The sequence below is a fragment of the Aotus nancymaae genome, unplaced genomic scaffold, assembly GCF_030222135.1.
Source record: "Aotus nancymaae isolate 86718 unplaced genomic scaffold, 86718_ANA_hifiasm-v0.15.2.pri h1tg000007l, whole genome shotgun sequence".
NCBI lineage: Eukaryota > Metazoa > Chordata > Mammalia > Primates > Aotidae > Aotus > Aotus nancymaae.
Window position 1 is genome coordinate 24,320,656 of NW_026988418.1, and position 26,033 is coordinate 24,346,688.

The following is a 26,033-nucleotide window of genomic DNA, read 5'->3' on the forward strand; positions in this document are numbered from 1 at the left end:
GTAGGTCCCAACTGTCATTGTTCACAAAAAAGGTTATGGTTCAAAGTCAAAGATTCAGAGATACCACAATAATCAATCATAGGAACTTGTCTCAGAGTGCCCAGCCAGGCAAAAGTTAGGCAGAGTAGTAATATTTACTCAGAATCTCTTATGAGCATTTTTTTGGGTGTGTTCTTTATTTTTTTTTTTGGAAAGATTATTTGGTTAATTGAAATGTCTCTGAATTCAGTGTCAAGCATTTAAATAAATATGAAAAATAATGGTAAACAAGTTTTCTGTTTATCAGTTTTATCATAGTGCTAGAATACACAATTTTAAAATGGATGTAACATGGAAAATAACATCCTTAATATATTGAGATTAACAGAACATTTTTAAAGGAATACCTTTTTACCATTTTCATGTGAAGATGATTTATAATAGTTAACTTCCTTTTTTAGGAGGAAGAATAGAATTATGTTCTGGTATTGATCCACAAAGAGGATTTGCATTTTATTCATACTATAAAAGTACCTTTAATGGAGACACTGTGGTAATTGAATCTATACTGTGTATCACTGTCAAAGTATCTTTTTAATTATTTTATGTTATATGATTTAAGTCACGGGAAGGGGGATGACTGTATTGTATCTTTTAAGTACAATGTATAACCTTTAATATTCTTAAAGTGGATGTTAGTTAAGGACAGTTTTTAGTTGAGAGAGAGTGAAAGAGAGCGAGGTAAAGGGGGGGCAAAGAGGATTCCATTACATTCAGCACAGTATGAAACTAAGTCAAAGGAGTTTTGTTAATTAAATTCAATTGCCATCCATTAGACCAGTGGAATGAGATGACTCTGCCTGGCGCTGACACAGCACAGGTATGCAATTTGGCTAAATGGCCACTTCTAAACCATAGCACTCATTTGTCTACTTGTTCACTTTTTTTTTTTTTAAGTGAGAGTTTTTACTCTTAAAAAAGTCAAAGAGTAACTGGTACTTGTTGAGGGGTAAAGGTATCATTTTTAAGCAGCCTATTGAGAAGTGATTAATTTGTTGACTGAAAAATGTATAGTTTACATGGAGATTATTTGGGAGAAAATGATTAAAAAGATATGCAATATCTGCAGGCAAGCATATGAACAAATATATATATATGTATATATCTACACACACACAACACGTATCAGTATAGAAAAATATATACTTTTAAAATTCAGTTGTCTTTTAATCTGAAGCTATTTGAGTCATAATTATTCTCTGAATTTTTTAAAGCATCCTACAATCTGTATATATAATTAGGGGAAGTTGTAATAATTGCAGGAGTTATAAAAGTGAAATTTAGGTGGTGGGTAAGTGTATCTACATTTTGGCATAAATCACTACTTTTAGAGGCTTTATATGTCAGACTGATAAGTTTCTTACCACGGTGAAATGACAAGAATACCACTCAGGCATTGGCTGAGACATAATTTTGACAGCCAGCAAGCTTGCAGTGTTGCTGAGTGCACAGATTTCCACTTCCTGCCAAGATTAAAATTGGCAAAAACCAAAAAGGATATTAGGGATTGTCACTTTAAGAAGAAATAACATGTTCTTGTTCTGCATTTGCTTAAGAAATGTAAGAGTGATCTCTTGAACTGTAGTCTGTTGAAATCTACAAGTTTGCAATCAATAGAAGAGTTTTATTAATATGAGCATCAAAAATTAAATAAAATAAGTAGAGATTCTCTGACACTTGTAAGAATTAAGACTCATTATAGATTTACTTAATAAGACATAATTACTTTCCTTCTATATAAGATGAATTCTTCACAAAAGCTATAAAATAGTTTTCCTCACAGTCCCTGAAGAACAAAGGGCCTACTTTAAGTTTGTAGATTTGAAGACTGAATGCTTGCTTTACTTCCTGAATTTTCTTATTTTTTCCTGTGTGAGCAGATGGTTTTTCTTTTTATAAGTTGCCAGATCTTTCCTATAACAATAACTGCCATTATTGAGAACCTACTGTGCGCTTATTCTGTACTGAGCACTCAGCTCTTCAGGGTTTTTTCTCACTTAGGACTTTTTGTTTGACTCTAGGTGTAAAAATGAAGAAAAAATTATATCTCATGTTGTGAAAGAGTCAAACTCTGAAATCTGCTTATACTTTGCTATTTACAGTAAGTACTTTTGAAACAGCTGTAGCCGTTCAAATGAAAGTAGCGATGTGGAGTGGGGAATGTGGGAACATTCATTTGTGAGGACTTTGCATTTCTTCAGCTTTATAGCCAACAGAAAAGGAGATTGTTGTGCATTCTATTAAATACTGCCAGTATGATTAATTTAAAGGGTTACATTTTATTGAACCCTGGTGTAGATGTTCTTTGTCAACCCACATTCACAGCTAGTTAGAGTGTGTGTAGCATTTATCAAAACTTTCTGGAGCCCCTCTCACCTCATTAGCATCTGAATCTCTATTCAGCAGTTAATGTCCGTTACTGCTAGAGTGCTCAATTCTTGTTTTCAATAAGCCAGTTGTAAAATGTCAGACTGTCACTTACAATATAAAAAACCAAAAATGATGGTATTTGTAAAAATGTTATCACCTCATAAAAACAAATTGTAAAGACATGAAAGTGATCTTGCTATGCTGGGCTTTCAGAAGTGAGTTAGTACAGCTACTTTAAATACCAGTTGTGTAGATTCCCACACTTTTCTACCAATGGAGAGGTTTACACAAGCATAATTTAAGTTACAATTACACTAATTAACATCTCATTTGCATAAATTGTTGAAGTCAAAACAACAAAGAATTGTCTAAGAAGCTTAATCCTATTTGTCCAAAATAGAAAGATTTTTTTTTTTTTTAAAAAAAACCATGCTCTAAAAATTGGCAACTTAAGTATGTCTCTAGTATGTTGAGCCGTGTCCTTTTAAAAATAAATGTTTTCAATTGCTTAATGTTTTATTTCTCTTTTATTTTAGAATCCTTCATTTTTAGTATACTTTTAAAATTGAACACACACAACACTTTGGTTCCTAAAGTAATGATAAGAAATTAAAATCAAGATACAGTCTTATTTATATGTAGTAGTACAGAATAACCATGACTTGTTAGGTATTATGATGATGTATGTGTGAGTGTGTATATGTGCGCATGCATGTACATAAGTGTGTGCATTTGTGCATGTAAGGGTTTTAAAGTGCTCCTATAGTTTATCAATGGTCAAAGGTTTCTTTTGGCTATTACAGGACTCTCAAGATTGTCCAGGTGTTTTCAGCATCTTGTCATTGTCTTTTTGTTGTTGTTGAAGATTAAGGATATATTAAAGGTAGTTTTTACCCAGATCTTATAAATGTGTGCTAGCTCACATCTGTAGTCAGAAACTTACTGTTTAATGGCCACCCAATTGCCATTAGCTTCCTAGGGGGTGATTTAATAAACTATCTTCTTTAAAACTCATTTAAAATTAGGGGCATGTTTGCATACAGTGGATGAATGAAGTTTTCATACTAATCCACAAAAGTCTGCTGCACTTTCTTTTGTAGGTCTAACATTCGTTCATTTCATATGCATTGATTATTACTGTTGAACTTGCATTAATTACGTCATGCACGTATGGACAATAATGTCACCTGCAGAATTTAGGATTTTTTATTGTTAATTTTTATAGTGATTACGGATTGAGGAATTCAAATCAGCATGCTTAATTTATAATAGTATTTCTAGTGTTTTATAAGCCCTAAAAATGTGATAAGATCAGGAATAAGATTGGAATGAAAATTTCTCCTTAAAATTGTACATCTTTTGAAAATATTTTGTTTATAATATATAGCTTATCCTAATTTAGTTATTACAGTCTTACTTTCAATATATTTTTAAATTTGATTTATAAGGTTTATAAATTACTGTCTTTGGGATAAATCTATTAATTCACAGGTTTGTATCAGTTGTACTAGATTTGGTGGAGGATGTCATCCTAGATATGCAATGTAGACGCGCTTTATGAAACTTACTTCTTCTTAGGGATATGTAAATACCAAATGAGACTATGCTTGGTAGACCAGGCGCAGTGACTCATGCCAGTAATCCCAGCATTTTGGGAGGCCAAGGTGGGTAGATTGCCTGAGGTCAGGAGTTTGAGACCAACCTGGCCAACATGGCAAAACCCCTTCTCTATTAAAAATACAAAAAAAAAAAAAAAAAGCCAGGCATGATGGCAGTCACCTGTAATCCCAGCTACTTGGGAGGCTGAGGAAGGAGAATTCTGGGAGGCAGAGGTTGTAGTGAGCCGAGATTGTACCATTGCACTCCATCCTGGGGAACAAGAGTGAAATTCCATCTCCAAAAAAAAAAAAAAGAGAGAGAAGGAATATGTTTGGTAGACATTTAGAAAAGAATTTATGTTGGATTGGGACCATTTGGAAAGCTTCTTGGATAGAACTGATTTGAGTTGTGGATGAAGAATTGTTCAGAAATGAGAGAATGAGCAGAGCCACGGGAGAGAAGAGAGAAGAGCTGGAGAGCAGGCAAAAGGGTGAGCACAGCTGCAGAACAGACGTATGCATGATTTGTCCCAGAGCAAGTCGATTGGTGACTTTGGTTAGAATAGCGGTTTACATAGGGGAGAGTATTGAGTGCCAGTGTAAAGATTTAGGCAGTAAGAATCATACAGGTTTTTTAAACAGGGATATGACATGCTTCAGGAGGTGTTTTGGCTGGATTAATCATGAGGTCCAAATGCAGGGAGCCTTGAAAATGAGAGTAGAGTGACAGACAGTGGAGCAGTAGCTTTGCCTCAGCTTAAAATTATAAATCATGGTGGTTTTTATTTCCTGTGCCCTGAGTAATAGCATAAACAAGATACACAAAATGGCAAGAGTACTTTTGAAAAAATACGTGGTTTCTGATTCTGAATAGTACTTGAAACCTCAAAAATATCCTTATATGATAAAACACATGTTATTTCTTTGTTATCTTAAGATAGCAATGAATTCTATATATGTAGGAAGAGCTGTATGGAAAAAAAAACAAAAAAGAACATTCTAGCCTGGACAACATAGCAAGACCCCATCTCTAAAATTTTTTTTTTTTACATTAGCTGGGTGTTGTATCCTGTGTCTGTAGTCCTAGCTACTTGGGAGACTTGGGAGGATCGCTTGAGCCAGGGAGATTTGAGACTGCAGTGAGCCCTGATTGTACCACTGCACTCAAGCCTGGGCAACAGAGCAAGATCCTGTCTCTAAACAAAAAGCAAAAAACATTTTCTTTCTCCTTTCAAAGGAAAATTATTTCCAGATTATTTTTTTCTTGTATTTTTTTAAAAGTTGGCTTTAAGGGAGCATGTTTCTCTTTCTTTTGAAGGTGGCCTGTTTCATTGTCAATATTTGATCTTCATTGGAAGCTGAGGTCATGTCAGACTTAGGAGAAAGTCCTGGACTTTTCTTATCTTTTAATGGCTTATGTTGATAAGGTTGGACATGGTATGCATGGTGACTTTTGTCAGTCTTCTTGTCACTTTTCTATATTTGCCTTGTTCATAGTAAGTAATCTGAGTGCCTTCAAGACACTAGTAAAGATTTGATCTCAAATGCCACATTTCAGGTATTTTAATATAATAAGGAGAAAACTGGATATAGTATTCAGACAGGAAGCTAGAATGTACTAGCATAGGTAGAAGTATTCATTTCAACATAAGCAAATTATATATACGTGTGTGTGTGTGTGTGTGTGTGTGTGTGTGTGTGTGTATTTTTTAATTAATTTTTTTGACAGAGTCTCACTCTGTCACCCAAGCTGGAGTACAGTGGCACAGTCTCCGCTCACTGCAACCTACACCTCTGAGTTTCAAGCGATTCTCCTGCCTCAGCCTCCTGAGTGGCTGGGATTACAGGCACTTGCCACCATGCCCTGATAATTTTTTGTATTTTCAGTAGAGATGGGTTTTCACTATGTTGGCTGGTCTCGAACTACTGACCTCACGTGTTCCACCCTCCTGTGTCTCCCAAAGTGCTGAGATTACGGGCATGAGCCACCTCACCTGGCCACAAATGTATATTAATAACTTACTGGAAGTAAGGTAACATGGTACAGGTTGGTAGAAGAAATAGAGAAAAACAGGAAACTGGCCTTCCCTTCCAGATGCCCCTAGATTCATAGGGGAAGAGGCAAAATGTATTAAGTACTGTCTTACACACGGACTACAAGGGATTCACTTGGCCGGGGAGAGAACAGTGTTGATTCTGAGCTGGGGAGAATGAGGATGGCTTCTGTGAAGGAGATGACTTAAGGCAGAGCCTTGAAGGTTGGCAAGGGCCTTGCAGGGACAGAGCATGGAGATGGGCATATGCAGTGTGTGTTCTGGACACAGCACATGGAGGCAGAGCACAGATGCATAGAGTGTATTTCACTTCCATCCCTTGTTCACTTCCATCCTTGTTCACATAATGTTTCACTTCCATCCTTGTTCATTCAGCCAGCACCCATGCTTTACCTCTTGCTGACTGTTGAGCAAGGCTGCCCATGAGAAACTTCCCAACTTCATGGGCCAAGTTGAAAACATTTGTGCACTTGCCCTTGCCCCAAAGAGGGAAAAGGTCCACATACGGTACCTTTGACATATTATCCCTTGGCATAGTTGAAGTTTGCCTCAAGTGTACATTTGAAGCCTCACATTCCCTTAATGAATTTAAAGTATGAAACTTTTGAACCTCTAAAAAGGTGGCGGAGACCACACTTCTCCTTGTTCTTTTTCTTCCTTCACTTTGCAGCCAGATTCTGCCTTTCCTCCAGTGGTGATCTGAGGAGTGTCTGCCGTGTCTTCTGTTTTTTTCCCTTGTTTGAGGAGTCCCCTTTTTCCCTCCCCTGGGAGAGTTTAAATATGACACTGATTTCTTGTCATCTTATGGCTCCTCAGCTACAACAAAGTTAAATGGTATAAAAGCAAAGCCCCAGTTAGAGACCCTAAAATAATCTTGGAGAAGAAGAATTCTCGGTTATCAGTAGAATTGTCTTATGAATTTGAGGAAGCCCTGTCTACAGTGAGAGTGAAACCCTAATTAACAAAATAAAAATAACTTACAGTACATAGCTGCCACTTCCAGTGCTGCTATAAATAATTGCAAGTGTAAGGATTTTTAGTGCAAATATGCAGAAAACATGGACATAGAAAGTATAGATGACCTTAATGAAGAAACAGAGTTAGCTCTGGAATGTGCTTAGCGGGAACAACGTTTTGTGCATTCGATAAACACTGTCAGTTGTTAAGGCATCTTCTGATAGGTGAAAAGTGGTTTTTTGATGCAGTACTGCCTGGCATGCATCTTCTCGATGGTCTATTATCTTGTGGGAATGACATTCGTTAAGTTAGTATCTTTGTGCATCCCACCCAAATAAAGAATGTTTCATCAGCAAAGTGAATTGCCATATAGTCATCAGACTCTAGAAATAAATTATCAACGATGACTGCAGTGGGTGAGGCTGTTTGTTTATCAGATCACTTGAGAACAGAGTAAAGTGAGTTTCATATTTTCCTGAGTCTTGAATTCTCATTTTAGACATCTGTTCAGAAGCTTTCTAAGCCATGGAGTATTCTAAATGAGCATTTTGTTAAATGGATGAAGGAAGACTTAGTTTTCCATTGTTAGGTGAAACCTAATTAAAAATTAAATAATGACTTTGTGTTAGCTTGTAAATTCCTTATTTTCTGCATGTGTGAGTGTTATTTTGTTCGAACATTCCATTTTAAAGCATGCTTTTTTATGACAAGAAATACTTTTAGAATACTATTTGCTTTTGAAATTACAGTAGGGAATCAAAGGATAGTCTCTTGTTGAGAGTGGAAGGTATTAGAGGCATGTAGCTTTATGAACTATATTTTCTGTGAATATAGCAGAATTAGTTTAATTGTTCAATTTCACCCTCTCCGGCATGATTGCACCCATCAGGGCAGTTAACAGAGGCACTGCTATTTGTGTTACACCAGGAATTCTTTATAAATTTAATAAATGAAAGCTTTTTCTCTTATAGGCCCGATTCTCTAGTGGACTTCTGGTGAAATTATGTGGCTACCTTCCATTAATGTTAATGGAGGTTATGGATATAAATCCCTCCATAGTGATGGAAGAATGAGCCCCAGAGAGAAGAATGTTTCCAATGAATCACTGGGTTGTGATACAGGATTCACTTGGTGTCCCTAATACCAGTTTTTTCCTCCTGAAAGTTTAAGGTCTTATATTTAGGAACTAGTTTCTCTCCACCTTAATCTTTTATTGTCAAGTCTACAGTAATGCTAAGAACAGGGGGTAAAAAATGTAGATTCCTGAATAGGCATAGTTTTTATATTGTAACTATATAGTATATATTTGATTTTCTGTTTTACTTAACATTACTTGGTAGACATCTTGAATGTTTTACGAGGTTATTGTATATTTCACTAATAATGGTCGCTTAATAATTTGGTGTCCTGACAGACTGCAGTTTATTATTTAACATTAGAGCTCTCAAATATATTTATTGAGTACCTGCTGAGTACAAGGCTTTGAGCTTAGTGATGAAAGCATTTGACATAGTCTGTAGCCTCAAACTTTCTATAATCTTGTGGTAAAAGTAGTCACCAGTTCATTAGGTGCCTTCCAGTGGGGCACAAATTGTGAAACATTGTCTGGCTCGCTGGGCGCAGTGGCTCACGTCTGTAATCCCAGCATTTTGGAAGGCCAAGGTGGGTGGATTGTGAGGTGAGGAGTTCAAGACCAGCCTGGCCAACATGGGGTGAAACCCTGTCTCTACTAAGAATACAAAAAATTAGCTAGGTGTAGTGGCAGGTACCTGTAATCCCAGCTACTCGGGAGGCTGAGGCAGGAGAATCGCTTGAACCCAGGAGGCGGAGGTTGCAGTGAGCCGAGACCACGCCACTGCACTTCAGCTTGGGCAACAGAGTGAGAATCCATCTTAAAAAAAAAAAAAAAAAAAAAAAAAAAAAGAAACATTCTCTGTCTAGAGAAAGGGAAAGAATTCTTATTCAGAATCAGCATGATTACTTCTAGGAATCCGAATGGAGAAAATAATTCTATGTGTAATGATGTTTTCAATCAATGTTATTTTAGGTGGTTCATTTATTCAGCCTACTGTTGTTGGCTGCCCACTGTATACCAGGTAGTGTGCTAGATACTGGGAATGCAGCAGTGAGCAGCACAGAGACAGCCCTGCTCTGATGGAGTGTGCCCTTTGAGTGTGGGAAACAGTCTGTGGGTATGTAAACAAAATAATTTCTAATGTCATAGATCTCTAAAGGAAACAGACAAGGTGATGGAGAATAACTGAGAGAACCTGCTTTAGATGGGAATGTGAAGGATGAGGCCGCATTCATACTAAGCATCCAAGTAAAGAGAAGGCAAAGTGCAAAAAGTTTGGTCAGGATGGGGGAGCGGAGAGAGAGAGAGAGTGAGTGAGTGAGTGTGTGTGTGTGTGTGTATGTGTGTGTGTATCAGAGACTGAAGGCCATTATGGCTGGACAGTTAAGGGAGAGTAGCCTAAATAAAGTTCATATTGGGAGGGAGAGCACCTTGCCACAGGGTTACACAGATAGGCACTGGTGGTGAAGGCAGCTTTTGAATCCAGATCCATCTGGCTCCAGAATGTGCTGTTGTAGCAACAGAGGGCAAGTGTGAAAGATAATTCCAGAAAATAATTGCTGTAGCCATCCAGACCAGAGGAGAATCACTTTGATCTAGGAAAACATCTCAGTAGTCTTTAGAAAAATGTACAGAATATGAAAGATATTATAGGTCTTTTCCTCCTATCATACAACCAGGAAATTATTCAGGCTAATTTTTTCAGAAAAATTCTTATGATAACTTATGATCTCACTTTGAAAGAAATAATGTATTCAAACCTTTTTTATTAGCTAATCTTTTTCTGTGAAATCTTAAATATTTGCACGTATAATTGGTAATTTTAGCTTTTATGTAGGTATTTTTCCCCCTGGTGATACTTACAAAACCTGGCTTACTCAAGCCCCAAAGTCCACCCCACTAGTAAACTCTCTAGTCTCTGTTCCTGTGCCAAGTGTTCCTCCTTTGTTACCAGGTCCACATAATTAATAGGTTTATCATATGAGGTAATTCAGTTACTCAGCAGAACAAGTGATATACACTTTTAGAAATAACTCTAGAAAGTAAACTTAAACCCAAAAATGTTTAGTAAGAGGACATTTCTGTTTGTCTTTAATTAAGAGAAACTGTATGGAAATGTAAGCTAAGGATGCATTAATCAGATAAATTGGCATTGCACTGTGTTCTTCATTTTTATTTGGCATAGATTGCATGCGTGCTCATTAAATAATTTGTATGACTGAAATAACTTATGATAGTTCTTGCTAAAGTTTTGCATGTACCCAGACTAAAGAAACTTCAAAGTTTGAATTTTTTTAAAAAATTCAATTCTCAGATTTGAAGGATTGAGCTACTTACTCTAACCAAAAATCTTTATTGTCAAAATGTGTGTTCATTATAGTGTTTGCTTGTCTTGTTGGGGAAGAAATACTATGAGAGTATACAGATTTTCCCTGAAGAATTAGTAATCAGGTAACAGGTTTATACCTGGTGAGTTAGATACTTGCGTTTAATGCCCTTAAATTTTAACAGCCTTGCCTCCATATGCCCTGCTCAACTGTGTCTTACCAACTTTGATACTGTTTTAAAAATAAATATTTGAAAGAAGAAGTTTGCATATTTAGAGGGTTGGTAGTTCATTACCTGCACATAGGTTATGCCCATACCTCAAAGGGAATCTGATCTATATGGGTAACATATTTGGATAGTCAAGGCCAAGGTAAAGGGATTTCCCTTTCTACTTAAATTTACAGTTTATATATGTCAGACCGGATTTCTTTGGTTTAAATTGGCCATTGATCTGGTTTGGGCTCTGTAATATTTGTAATTATGTGAGATGACGAGATTGAATTAACTTAATTGTAGAGTTTTACATAGTGTCTGTATCAACATCCTAATAAAATAATATGAAATTCAATAAGTAATGCCAAGTGGGACAGTGAGCCACTCACATAAGCTTACTAAACTTGATATATTCTTATGGCACTCCTCCAGAATGTAGAAGAAACACATTTATCTAGGTGATTAGTATTCTTTCTGTCTGCCAGATTTAAGGATTGTTTGGAAATATTGTTAGAATCAAAATCAACGTTTGTTGCTACACAGGGTTGAGCATTCCAGGCACACTCTGGTCGTTTTGTTATTCTAATGTCCACTTATTTCATGTCTGCCTTGACCATGACAGTTTTCAGTCACACAGAGCTGCCATCGAAAGAGTGATAAGTTTGTAAGCGAAGCCTTTGGGGGAGCAATAAAGTCATTTCTGGTCCCATCTCAAAAGACATTATTGGAAATGTCTTTAAAAGTGATTAAGGTAGCACATATGAGGCCTTCTACAGTTTGGGTTTTTGAAGTTATTAACAATCTGCAGTTAAGTTCATTTAAAACTGAAAGTGGCTCTTATACAAACTTCTTTTTAAATACAGTAGCTCATTCTAAATTTAAGGAAGATTGGAAATATTGGAAATTAAAAGTCAAAGAAATTTCTGGGACATAAGATCCTTTCAAGTTTACAATTTCCCACTTCAGATTTAAAACTTGAACACGGCCATACTTTGCATTTCATATCTCATTAGTGCCTTGTAATGTATTTTGTTAACAATATCTGTTAGCCATAATATCAGGGACAGTTTTAAAAATCTCCAATACATTTACGATAAAAGTATCAGAATTGCAAAGTCTTAAATTGACCTCCAGGATGTTAGGAAATCAAATTTAAAGCATTGCATTGTCTGTTACTCAACGGAGTGGACTGAGGACAGCGTGTGACTTGTGTACTGCAAATGATGCAATAGCTAAATATTCTAGTGTGAGTTAAGGTTGATTAAATGATCATCTTTAACTCTGCTTTTCCCAGGGCTCTTTGAACTCTTGTTGTTTTATTAAGTCATATTCTATGCTGTTATTTTATTGTTGTTTAAAAAGCATTCTCTTTTGGGAAAGAAAGTACGTGATTTCTTTGGTTTCTAGATAGAAATTAGCAATCTTTTGCTCGGAATGTAAAAGTATGCTGTGTTATCATAAGCTGACCCTCCTCCTCCCGAGAATTCTAGGGAGTAAAATGCTTAAGCAGGAAATCAGAAATTGATCAACAGAGTTATAGGTTTTAAAAAAACTGTCTTACATTTTTGCCCTAGAATTAATTTTCAGTGAAAATTAAAATATTTTTTCTTTTTATCTGGTATCAGTTTTTACTTCATTAGTAGGAAATGGTAAATACACATTCCACACAAATAGAGTTTTCTTTATGGAACAAAGGATTGTACTCCATAGGTAGATGTATAAAATAAAAGAATCTTTCTGCTCTCCTTGTAATTTTCTCCCTCCTACCCTCAATAAGTACAAAAGAAGGAGATTTTTTTCACCTACCCTGTTAGGAGCTATTTTAGTGTAGCCTCTAGTATTTTGATAAAACAACATGTTCACTAGCTGGACCTTGGTGGTGATAGCATGAGGAACTGGGGTAGAACTATCTTTTTCATTTTCTTTTGATCCTAAAGTTACATCTCTGTACAGTCAGCTCAACTTGTGTCATTGCAGTAGGAAGATGTGTAGGTGGAAAGCTATTCCAGAAGGAGGCTGGAGCTACCTTCCTTAACAAGAAAAAAATCCAAGCAAATACATGCAATAAAAAGATATTCAAAGCATCACAGAATGTTATAGTTACAAGGGGCCTTAGGTTTCATTTAACCCATCTAGATAAAACGTATATTTTGTGATTGTGAATGGGAGTTTTCCATATTTAAAAAATTAAGTTTATTCATGTGTCCTTTTACTCATCATGTATTTGTGGCTATTTTTTTTAAATATCATGAATGAGAACGTTCTGTATCATAGTTTCTTTTTATTCGTCTGGATGCTTGTATATTCCTGTTAGTCTACAGATATGCCAACATGTGCAAACTTACAAGAGAAGATGGCAATCCAATATTGTAAAGTGGTAAAAAGTTATAGTGCAATAAGACTGGATTAACTGTGCTTTCAGCAGTCAAGGTGCCGAGCTGTTTGTAATGAGTTATATTGTAAAGTTTTAGACTAACTTGCATGTATCCCAGAGTTTGCATCGTGTTGTTGAGTGTCTCATTAGACGTGCACTCTATCTGCTATTCTCTCCTGACATACAAAATGGTTGTAATTGAGCTGGCTTCTAGAAAGTGGTGGTAGCACTACAGATTGTATCACTAATCCCAAACACAGCAGTTGCAAAACACCTTTCTTTAAATATTTTCTCTTCATGGTGCAACTGGGGAGGGCCAAATTCCAGCCTTAATATTACGTTTCCACCTGACCAGTTGGTAGAAATGGCAGAGTAATAGAACGTTTGGTCAAGAAACCAATGTGTGGACTGTGTCTAGGATTAGACTGTGCATTTCTGTGTGTTCCAGAAATGAGAACAATGAAATGAGCTCCTCATTTCATTTCTTTTTTTAATTTAAATTTAAATTTTAAGTTCTGGGGTACATGTGCAGGACGTGCAGGTTTGTTATGCAAGTAAACATGTGCCATGGTGGTTTGATGTACTTGTCAACCCATCTTCTAGGTATTAAGCCCAGAATGCATTAGCTGTTTTTTCTAATGCTCTCCCCCACCCAATCCGAGGTCCTCATTTCTGCTCAGTACGTATGTCCATGTGTCCAGGAGAAATGGAGAGTTCTACATTTGGGTTCTTGTAGAGATATTCCCTATGGGACTTCTAACCCCTAATCAGTATTCTTCTGTTGATGATAATCTACTTAAATGATATCCTATCATCAGAATCCCTTTATGAAATTATCTTTGTATTTTGCATAGTTCTTCCATTCTAGCTTCTAAATGTTATTTTTCCTCCCTCAAGTCATTTTTCTAATGGAGACAACATTCAAATACATAGGACAGAGCCCACATTCAGGGCAGGAAACCTGCACAGTGAGGCTGGTTTTGATTTGCAGGCCATCCTACTGGCAGCTGCTTTGTAGGCAGCTTTGTGTAATAGCGCAGAGGGTACAGAGAGAGACCTATACTGTGATTTCGTTGGTTTGTGTATTTTGTATTGAAATTGTAGATTTTTTTGGTTGGGATTTATTTGAGATGATTCAAGACATTTTGCATAGTACTCAAATATAGGTGAAAGAATTTCAAGTTTGCTCATTTTGGCATAATTCTAAAACAAAAGTGTTACTGTTGGATCTGGGCATGTGATGGGTGAATGAGTGTTTCAGTGAAATGACATAAGTCTGTATAATTTGGAGGGTAATGATGCCTTAGAACAAGAATAAATCTGGAGCGATGGAAAGGCTCCATATTCTAGATGAATGCTTGCTTCCTCTTATGACTCTGAAAAATGAAATTAAATCTTTATTTATACGAATCCACTGACGGAGGAAAGCTACATGGGCTTGGTTTAATGATATATTTCAGAACAGGAATATTAGCCTTAACCTCTTTCCTCACATTGCATATGATATTTAATCCATCATCTTTGTTTTAAACAAACAATACACAAGCTGTTGCTGGCATTGGTATAAAGCTGATGGTCCATCTGGAGAGCAGGCATATAGATCAGGAAAATAAGAGAATTGAAATTGGGTGCAAGGGCAGATTTGCATGTGTAAAAACCTTCCTGTTTTACCAGCTTTTTATCAAATTATTTAATACTGGTCAAAACAGATTCCTTTTTCTTGAAGCTGAGAAGGATTGCTCCTCCGAGAGGAAGAGTTGCTTCAGTGTTCCAGGAAGAAGAATTGATTTTGAAAGACAATAAAATAATGAGCCATTAGGATCATCTATTGTAATATTGGGGAGTCTGTGTGGAAGAGGAGAGGACTGCTGGTGGAGGGAGGTCTCGTTCTAGCTGTGTGTGATCATTGGCCAGTCGTTCAGCTTCTTGGCCTGCAGTGCTTCCTTTGACTCAAGTGAATTCAGCAACCATTTATTGAGGCAAATGTGAAGATTTTGTGTGGGCCACCTATTTAGCTGGGCATTATAGATCCATAGACAAATAATACTGGGTCCTACGCTTATGAAGCTCCAGGTCTTACAGTGGAAACACGTTGTGGTTGAATGATGTAGAGAGTGTTGCATATGAGATATGGGTGCACAAAAGCAGGAAAAGTCGATTCAGTCTGGTGTAGACAGGAAGATTTGTAGTACGAATCTTTCTTAAGGATTTTCTATTTTGACACGCAAGAGGAGCAGGCATCTCAGGTATTTGAATACTGAGAGATTCAGAACAAATTATCAGCACGGTTCTTTCCAGTTCCACGTTTGTAGTGTTATCAATGTGAAATTATTTGAATAGCTTTCCACTGATGAGTTATTTGCTGAAAAGTGTTTATTGTCATGGTTGAAAGAAAGCAATGATGAAAGAAGAAATGATTACCTTTAGTGTAAAGTTGGGGCAGGATGGGACGAAGTGGTCCCATTTTTTCCCTTGTAATTATTACCCTATTTGAAAAATCAACTTGTGTATAAGGCGGCAAACACCTTGTGGTGCAGTCTTCCCTTTTAGTTTCAGGATGCGGCAGTGGATGAACCACTGTAACCTGGCCTCCCTCCACGAGAGGAGGGAATCCAGGTGGCCATGTTCAAATGTGTCTGCGTGCAGCAAGGCTTCTGAAATGACAAGGGAGCCCGGCAGCTTCCAAAGCAGCTGTGACTCTGGATCACACCCACCATCTCTGCTTCTCACTACTGGAGGAGTGAATCTGTGCTGCCTTAGAAGGCATGGAGCCTGGGGCTTTCCTTCCTTTTTTAATGGTTAATTTCATTAAAAAAAAATTTGTAAGTGATAGATGTTGATCTCGTGACAAAAGAGAGATTCCCCCTTTATAAAACTATTCTAACTAAAGATCTTTTGTAAACCCATGGGTTAGAAAGACAACTTGAATTTCTCCTTTTTTGTTGTTGTTTATGAATGGCCAATAATTTATTCACATGTGACATTTGAGCTGGCATTTTTTCCTCCTGAGATGACAGTAGCGTCCGCTGTGTTGTATTCTAAAGCAAAATCAGAATAGCCCTTTGCTTCTGTCCTGATTAGTAGTTCTGTTTTGCCCTCTTGCCTTTTTCATTTAGACCTTATGGTATTTCCTAACCCTCAGACTGTTTTGAAAGGCTTTGATTAAAATATGCTGATAAAAGAATTCGATAACCAAGTTAGGAACGACAAGGCTATCTGGAGAAGACCAAATGACTTGGCAGCCTAACAAATTCTATTCAGAGCACACAAAGAGATCCTGGAATGTTTTATAGGGACTTGTGTGTGGGGAATGGTATGAACTCAGGTTACCTGCAAAATATGGTGTCATATGGAAACATTTAAGAGCTTATGGAAAATTCTTTGAAATAAAGTGGAATGAGCTAGCAAGCATATTATACCTAAGAAGAAAAATAAGAGCATTCATTCTCATTTTTTTAGGTAGCTGCTCAAGGAAGGGTGATGGCTGAAAGTAAATGGTTTTCTACTTTGTACACATAATATAGAAGAGATCACCTAAGCCTAGTTTTGCTAAGCAAACCCTAGACTTAAAGTTAGAGGTCATGATGTTTAGCCACATTCCTCTGTAGGCACCTCTCATGTGATACCCTAAAAGCCTCTGCTTAAATACTTTCAGAGAAAAGTGAGGGCATGGGGGTGGGGATGAAGGTTGGCAGGAACTCATGTTGAATATACATCTGCAAGATACTAGAGTAGGTACTTTATCGCCATCTCATTTCACTTATGAGTGTGGGTTTTATAACCCTCAAGTTTACAGGTGAGGAAACTAAGTTTATGTAAGTGTCATGAAACTTGCCTCAGCTCAGGTGTCTAGCTTGAGGCAAATCTGAAATTAGAACTTAGGTCCATCTTCTTGTACTGCACTAACCTGCCTCTCAAGAGGAGGGAGAGCTGCCTTCATGGCTAAGGAAACCTCTTCTGTCTAATAATTCAGACTGTTTAAAAATGCTTTCTTTTACTTAACTAAAATCTGCCTCCTATTAACATCTCTCATTGGTCCTGATTCTGGAGGATCACAGAGCTGATGCACTTCTTTTCCTTATGCAGGTATGTTTGCAACCACTGCTGCCAAAATGGCCTCTGCCATCTTTTACCCAGTTGGTTTTTTTGAAAATGAACAAACTCAGGGCTGGACGTGTGGTGGCTCATGCGGGTAATCCCTGCACTTTGGGAGGCTGAGGCAGGCAGATCGTGAGGTCAGGAGATCGAGACCATCCTGGCCAACATGGTGAAACCGTGTCTCTAGGAAAATACAAAAAAATTAGCTGGGTGTGGTGGCGCACACCTGTAATCCCAGCTACTCGGGAGGCTGAGGCAGGGGAATTGCTTGAACCTGGGAGGTGGAGATTGCAGTGAGCCGAGATCGTGCCATTCTGCTCTAGCCTGGTGACTGAGCAAGACTCCGTCTCAAAAGAAAATGAACACACACACACACACACACACACACACACACACACACACACCCCTTGTTGACGGTAATCCACCTTTCAACATAATGGAGTTCTTTTTGAATCCTAGAGGTATAGACTCAAAGAAAATGAGTATCAGAAGATATTTTAGTTTCATCTTTCCCTGCCTGATTCATCCACCAATTGTTAGTATGCCATCAATCATGCTGTTAATAAAAACAGTGAACAGGGTGAACAAGATAGGTTAACTTGTAGTCTGTGTATAGGTTTCTGAGGTTGCATGCAGAATTTAGCTTACATGTGAATTTTTCTGGAAAAATGGTCAGTAACTATTGTCAAATTCTTTTTGAAGACAGAGTCTCACTCTCTCTCCCAGACTGGAGTGCAATGGTGTGATCTTGGCTCACTGCATCCTCCTCTTCCTGGGTTCGAGTGATTCTCGTGCCTCAGCCTCCTGAGTAGCTGGGACTACAGGTGTGTACCACCATACCTGGCTAATTTTTGTACTTTTAGTAGAGATGGGGTTTCACTATGATGGCTAGGCTGGTCTTGAACTCCTGACCTCAGGCGATCTGGCTGCCTCAGCCTCCCTAAGTGCTGGGATTAAAATAGAATTGCTTGAACCCGGGAGGTGGAGGTTGCAGTGAGCCAAGATTACGCTACTGCACTCCAGCCTGGGTGACAGAGCAAGACTCCATCTCAAAAAAAAAAAATTTGAGAAGTTCTCAGAGTAGAAAACTTTCTTCAGATTGAATATAGTAACCTCTTTGAGGCCAGCTTTCCAAATGACCATAAATTCATATAACTCAGCCATCACTAGACCATGTTATTTCATCCAGGAGATATGGTGAATGGTCTTGTTAGATGCTTGACTAAAACTGAACTATTAAAGTATTCCAGAATTCTCTTGATATTCCTGGATCTTGAGAAAGAATAATTAGGCCTTTAAAAATGGAAAAAGAGACTGCAATATTCTTATGTGGGCCTTTTAAAAAAAAAAGATATCCTTAAAATTTTAATTATAGAGTTTGCTTTTTTCCTCTACTTTTCTTTGTTTTAGATTATAAGCCCACGGTTGTTACCAGAACTTTACCCTCGAGTCCGCAGGAACCTTTGAAAACAGATGTGGTATTGAAGAATATCCTCTGTAAGCCCAGAACTTATGCATTTTATAAAGAATTTTGTTTTCCCCAGTAGACTGGGAGCTCCTCAAAGGCAGGGACCTTTGCAAGGCCGTGACTCTCTAGCACTGAGCCCAGCATCTGGCAAATCTTATTTCATGTGACTTTATTTTGGCTGAATGGCCTGAAATGCAATTGTACTGAGCACCTAATACATTTAATTTAATTTAATTTAATTATTAAATTTGTATAATAATAGAGATGTGGAGTCCCTCTGTGTTGCCCACGCTGGCCTCAAGGGATGTTCCTGCCTCACCCTCCCAAAGCACTGGGATTAGAGGCATGAGCCACTGCACCAAGCCCTAATACATTTAATAAATGATGAGGAGGAAGAACAGTGGACCCCAGTGAGATATGATCCACAGTGAAAATGAAAAGCTTCATTAAAAATGGTGATCTTCAGGCCTGTAATCCCAGCACTTTGGGAGACTGAGGCGGGTAGATCACTTGAGCCCAGGAGTTCGAGACCAGCCTGGGAAACATGGTGAAACCCCATCTCTACAAAAAAATTCAGAAATTAGCCATGCTTGTAGTTCCAGCATTAATATGTGGAAGGCTGAGGTGGGAGGACCATTTGAGTCTGGGAGGTAGAGGTTACAGTGAGCCACTTTCACTCCAACCTGGGTGACAGAGTGAAACCCCATCTCAAAAACAAACAAAAAAAGATGATCTTTATTATGTTTGAAATTTTAAAAAATGTAGCCTAAGTAAAAGTGTTAACCCCAATCACATGTTGTTGAAAATGAGCATTGGCCTGCATGAAGTGGGCACTAATGATTTTACATATGTAAGAAGAGAATTTTAGACTTGAGACCTTAGGGAGATCTGTTGATACCATTCCCTATTCTCTACAGATAAGGATACTTAGTGAAGTGACTTTCCTAAGGTCACGTACCCAGAACAGTAGTACTTTTTCCAGCCAATGGTAATTCTTATGTTTTTTAGAAAAATCTTTAAAATGTTAAAAGTATAAGATTAAAGGTAATTTCTAGAACATATAAAGTAGACCAGTTGTCCCAGGATTAGTTTATTATGTGTATATCAGCCATTATTTTACAGTCATCAAACATAAATTCACACAACCTGGTTTTAAAGGATGGTTTCTATGCAACTGAAATGTACACACAGAATGACCAGAATGACAATAGTCATACTACTTTCTTTCTTTCTTTTTTTTTTTTTTTTTTGAGACAGAGTCTCACTCTGTCACCCTGGCCGGAGTGCAGTGGTGCAGTCTCAGCTCACTGCAGCCTCCACCTCCCAGGTTCAAGTGATTCTCGTGCCTCAGCCTCCCGAGTAGCTGGATTACAAGGCACATGCCACCTGCCTAGCTAATTTTTGTATTTTTAGTGAGAACGGGGTCCCAGAATGTTGGCCAGGCTGATTTTGAACTCCTGACCTCAAGTGTTCTGCCCACCTCAGCCTCCCAAAGCTCTGGGATTACAGGTGTGAGCCACCACACCCGGCCAGTCATACTACTTTATAATCTGAAGTTGCCAGTTCTTTGCTGTGTTTCATCTTAGGGGCATTCTCCAAGGGGCACTTTAGTAATAATGAATATGTTAAAAATATTGGATAAAGGGCTTGGCGCAGTGGCTCATGCCTGTAATCCCAGCACTTTGGGAGGCCGAGGCAGGCGGTTCACGAGGTCAGGAGATCGAGACCATCCTGGCCAACATAGTGAAACCCCCGTCTCTACTAAAAATACAAAAATTAGTGAGGCATGGTGGCGGGCACCTTTAATCCCAGCTACTCAGGAGGCTGAGGCAGGAGAATTGCTTGAACCAGGGAGTTGGAGATTGCGGTGAGCCAAGATTGCACCACTGTACTCCAGCCTAGCAACAGAGCAAGACTCTGTCTCCAAAAAAAAAAAAAAAAAAAAAAATCAGATAAAGTTAGAGATGTGGAAAGACATTCCTAATCCTACAGAGAGCAGCCCTACCTTTCTATAAACTGTGCACTGAAGAAGGGGTGGAGCAGGGGGCGTCCATTACAGTTAGAATCCTGGCTTGATAGGCAAAGAAATTGACCCAGTGTGGTGGTTCTTACATTGGTAAGAAGACTATTCTTTGGCTTCTTTTTTTCCAGATAGCCAAAGTCAATGTCACTGATTACTTCAAGCATGATAGACTTACCAGCCTACACTCTAAGCTTTTCTTATGCTTCCAGAATGACGTATTCAGTAATCACTTCTACTTAGTATTAAAACAGTTTTGGTTGTTCAGGTAAGAAGAGAAGCCAGGCTGTTTCCAGTTTTGTTGGGTTTACATTGCATTATCTCTCAGACTGCTAGCGAAATCAGGGAGATTCATGACTTTTATGGCATCAGAGATAACAAATGTATAATGAAGACAGATGTCATCTTATTCTTTTTAAGTCATGGGCAAATAAACATACCCATTGTCCTGTAACTTTCAGATCTTCTGTAACTTTTTTAAACAACATAAGAGAGAAGCTGGTACTTATACCCAAGGGAAGAGAAAGTTAATGAGTAGAAAAGACAGAATTTACTTAGGAAAACGATGGAATTAAGCTCTGGACAAAACATGCATCAGTGATGCATAGCATTTTTGTTAATTGGGTCTTAACAGGTTTCTGACTCAGTTGGTAATCATTGTAGAAGTGGGCCTTACTAGACCATCCCAGTGGCAAATCCCGAAGCTGTAAGAACTCTTACCTCCTTGTGTGTGTGCACCTGAGGTGTCTGGGGGTGGTACGTTTCTGTAGCTTAATTTAGGTTCCACATACACTTCAGTGGTTAAACCTGAGATAGACTCAAAGCGTTTGTTTCCATTAAGAAAATGAATCTTTTATGTGGACCAAGGTCAGGTTAGTTAATTTGTTTGCTTTTATTGGAATAACTTTTCCCATTCCAATTCATCACTTAATTTTAAGTGGTTCTACTAAAATACCCATTAAAGTCTTTACATTTCTCGCAGACTAGGGCTATGACAGGTTCATATGACTTTTCTTTTGCCTCAAGGCACAAAAGGTAACTTTTCTGGTCATCAGCCTAGTCTTCCTTGTTCATAATTTCCCAACAGTGGGGCAATATTTTATATAATACCAATATGAACTTTAATTGCAAAGAGACTAAATGAAATCTTCACAAAAAAGAAGGTTAATTAAAATATAAAAATGCACTCAACTGTGATAAAACATTTCTTTTAAAAAAAAGACTTTTTTTGTTGCTGTTTTGCTAAATCCTTCTTTTTTGCCCACCTTACCCTCTTCTTCACTGATGCTTTTTCCAGCAACTGGAAGTTGACTCTGGCTAGGAAAGTAACTAAATGTGATGTTATCACTCTAATTAGGGATTACAAAAGATCAATTAATGTTATAATTAAAAACAGTGTCTAAATCTGTTGTTTGTAGTGAATAAATGTGACAATTACTTTGTTCATTGACATAGATGTGTTGGATTTCCTCCCTAGATTTTAAGGGGATGCATTTTAGTGCTGATGTATGCATTTAACTGTGGACAGTAGGAACAAGGCAAGCGTATTAGGGGAAGAATAGGGCTCTAATGTCTAAGCTAGAGCCATATTTTAGCATACTTGACACCTTTCCTTGGTATATGATGCTATATCAGCAACTTGTACTCATTGGATCTGGAGCCTCTAGCTTTTAATATTTTATCACTAAATGCTTAAGTGTTTATGTTGCAAAAAGAAAAGAAAAAAAGATTCCCACTTGGACTCTCAAACCATGTGTACAGCCTATGCTATAACTGTGTCATTAATGAGTTTGGTTTCATTTATCGCAATAATTTTTACATTGATCAGGCAGAGTAGTAAGTACCTGATTTTTGCAGATCTGGTTGAATTTTCTTCTGATACAGAGCAAGCTGTTTTTCATACATCGAAGCCTGGGAAAGCTCTGTTACTGTTAGAAGAGTAACCGTATCTCTTCACTGAATTGTTGCCAAGCAGATGTAGACTTTTGGAGTGTGCCCAGAAAACTTCTACAGCTGATACTTTGGTGACTTGTTCCTACTTCTGGCTTTACTGGCACCTATTTAAATAGCAGAGGAGCATAACTGTGTATTGGTAGGTCAAAATTTTATACACTTCTGTAGAAGCAATTAAATACAGGTAAGCCAGTTGGCAGAAATGAAGTAAACCCAATTTGCTTTTTGAGATTAGCACTAAAGATATACTAAGCTTTGGTTATGTCATTTAGTCAAAAAAGAAAGAGGAGAATCTCTCAGAAAAGTTATCTGGGAGATTAGCGCTGAATGTCAACAAGGCAGTCCACTACCATAACTAAAAGAAATCTCCCCTTTTTAACTTCATCCCATGAATGGATCATGCTTCATGGATCCACCTGAGGAGGACTTGGTTTAGTTTTAGATTCTTAGATGACAGACTTCCACCATCATGTTTCAGTATTCTTTCCACGATATTAATATTATAAAAAGTTAGAAATAGCATGTTAGGGTCACTAATTGATCAAGAAATGTGCATTTTCTGAAACGTCAGTCCAAAACAGCAAACCTCAGGTACCATAAGTTCAGATAACTTGGGGGCAGTTGAAATTCTGTAAGCCACAAAAGTAGTGTCTTTTGGGATGGCTGGTGAAAGAAGGAAGCTGGTTGAATTCATTGACTAACTCTCTTGCTAGCTAAAAAGACAATGAAACAAGGAGAAAAGAGGGAGGAAGAAAGGAACCAAAGCAACTAAAATCTGTTTCTTTTTTAGAAGGAGTTGGAAAATGAGGAGTAACACAACACTTTAGATATACATGTTAAAAACTTATAACAAATCATAGATCATACTAAAGGATTACTGAAGTTTAGAACATGGCTGAGGGTGTAGATGTCAGATTTTCTTACACAATAGTGGGTCTTTTGTTTCAGAGTTCACTCTTGGCAAGCAACTCCCTACCACTGCGTTAATTTCCTGTCGATCTTTCATTCAGCAACAGAACTAGAGATGGGGAGCAGACACTGCCCCCCCACCCAGGCTTTTTAAGACTGTGCTTTGTGTAGATTAAAAAGAAGAAAGGAAAAAGAACAAACTTTTTCCAAACAAGATGTCCATGTGCATTCTTTAAGATCCTGTGTATGCTTAAAATGGTCCTTTAAAAAAGCCCTCTCCGTAATTTTGAACCTCTCCTTTTTCTAAAGACTTTTATAGCCATTTTTTTTTCTTCTTCTCAGCATGTGAACCAATGTGTAACTCAAATAGATGTTACTTTGCTGTTTACTTAGATTGTTTTAAAAGGCTAGCTGTGTGGAGGAATGAGGAAGGAAGGGAGGCGGGAGTGGCTGGGGTTTATTTTTTTCTCCGTTGACCTAATGAGTGCAGTTCTTAAAAAATAATAAATATTTATATGTGATCTTAATTTTTAATGAGTCTCATAAACTGGCTGGTATAGAAAAGTATATGAAAAGCCATATATATTAAACTATAGTTATTGTAAATACATGCATATGTATACTAGAATGTTTTATGAGGAAGGGAACTTGCTGGTCTTGTTAACTCTTGTTTTCCCAGTGTCTAGAACAGTGCTTGACATATAACTAGTACTCAGTAAATATTTGTTGATTGACAAAAATGAATGTAAATTGACAGCATTGCCTAGTGGGGGTACCATCAGACTAGAATTCAGAAAACTTTGAGTCTAGTACCATCACTGCCGTTAATCAAAAATATGTTGTTGCTGAACTCACTTAACTTCTTTACTCCGTTTAAAAAAAAAAGATTGGGACTAGCCTAGCTACTCAGAAGGCTGTGGTGGACGGATGACTTGAGTCCAGGAGTTTGGGGCTGTAGTGGGTTATAATTGTGCCTGTGAATAGCCACTGCCCTGGGCTATGTAGTGAGACCCTGTCACTTAAAAAAGAAATAATAGGGGCTGGGCGCGGTGGCTCTCGCCTGTAATCCCAGCAGTTTGGGAGGCCAAGGCCAGTGGATCACCTGAGGTCAGGTGTTCCAGACCAGCCTGGCCAACATGGGCGTGGTGGCACTTGACTGTAATCCCAGCTACTCAGAGGCTGAGGCAGGAGAATCACTTGAATCCAGGAGGCAGAGGTTGCAGTGAGCACTCCAGCCTGGGAGACAGAGACTCCATCTCAAAACAAAAAAAAAAAAAAACAAAAAAGGAATAATAGTATCTGCTCTTTTTGCATTTTGTGGGTTTTTGTAGTGATTAAACGATATCTGAGGGATACGAAAGTGCTTTGGAAACTACTGAGTGTGTGTGTGTGTGTGTGTGTGTGTGTGTGTGTGTGTGTATAAAATCCTTTATCTCTTTGCTTCTCAATTTCTTTTCTTAGGAAAATCAGATTATTTAAATCCCATTATGCACAGCTCTCCTCTGTTCTTACTAAGCCTCTGTATTCCATTACCTCTAGTAAATCAGAAAAAGGTGGTGAGTCAGGCTGGAGTGGAAATCGGGGTCTGCTGTTTTCTCATGTCCGTTTTACTCTGTGGAACTCAGAAATCTTGAGTGCGTGTCTCATTACGTTTCTTACCTGTTTGAACTATATAAGCTATAACATATGACTTAGGGTCTTTCAGTTATGACCACCCTTAAGATTGTTTGATGACTAAGTTGAAGTATTTATTAGTTGTTAATATAGTGGATTGATAATCATGCATTTTAACATAGTAAACTAAAATCAGTGTCATAGAATTAGCTATAAAGATACTTTTAAGGCCGGATGAGGTTACTGGTGCTTGTAATCTCAGCACTTGAGAGGCTGAGGTGGGAGGATTGTTTGAGTCCAGGAGTTCAAGACAGGCCTGGGCACCATAGGGAGACCTTGTCTCTATTATCATAAATAAAAATTTTTTTTTAAATGTCTGTATACACATATGCTTATGTGTTTTAATAATAATATGTTCCTGAGTTGCATGTCTGGAAGAGAAAAAAATAGAAACTAAAAGGTAAATAGAATGGTATTGACAAAGAGAAGAGATGGCATCATTAGGACAATTATTTTTTATTTTTGGAACAACGCAAAGCTTTACACCCATTCTTTTCCCACATTTATGTTTTCAATAGAAATTCTTAAAACTAAGTAACAAGTAATAAAATATGGAGGTTCTTTATATTAATAAATCGCTTTAAATTAGGAAGAAAGCAGTGTGAAGGCTGCAGTAGACTTCACAAGCGTTGCAAGACTTTAGATTTGGAAAGCAACTTTAATAACTTAGAACCTTTAAATTTAAGAGATCGTTTAACACAGCCACTCTCATTTGGCTTTTAAGAGAACTGAGGCCCAGGTAGCCCAGACCAAGGATCTTTTGGAAGGTCATGCTACCGGGTTCTTTAGAGTCAAAAGTGTAACGTACATCTGTAGGTTCCTAAATTTTTACTATTTCTTCTTGTTTTCTAACTGTTGACTGTTGATTTTTTTTTTCTTTCTTTTTTGAGACAGGGTCTTGCT

The 26,033-nt window shown here is 37.7% G+C and overlaps 1 protein-coding gene across 5 annotated transcripts in view; it reads left to right on the top strand.

Moving 5' to 3' along the window:
- NFIA (nuclear factor I A) overlaps window positions 1-26,033 on the top strand; it is a 389,302-nt gene that overhangs the window by 32,200 nt on the left and 331,069 nt on the right. The gene's annotated exons all lie outside the window — the stretch shown is intronic.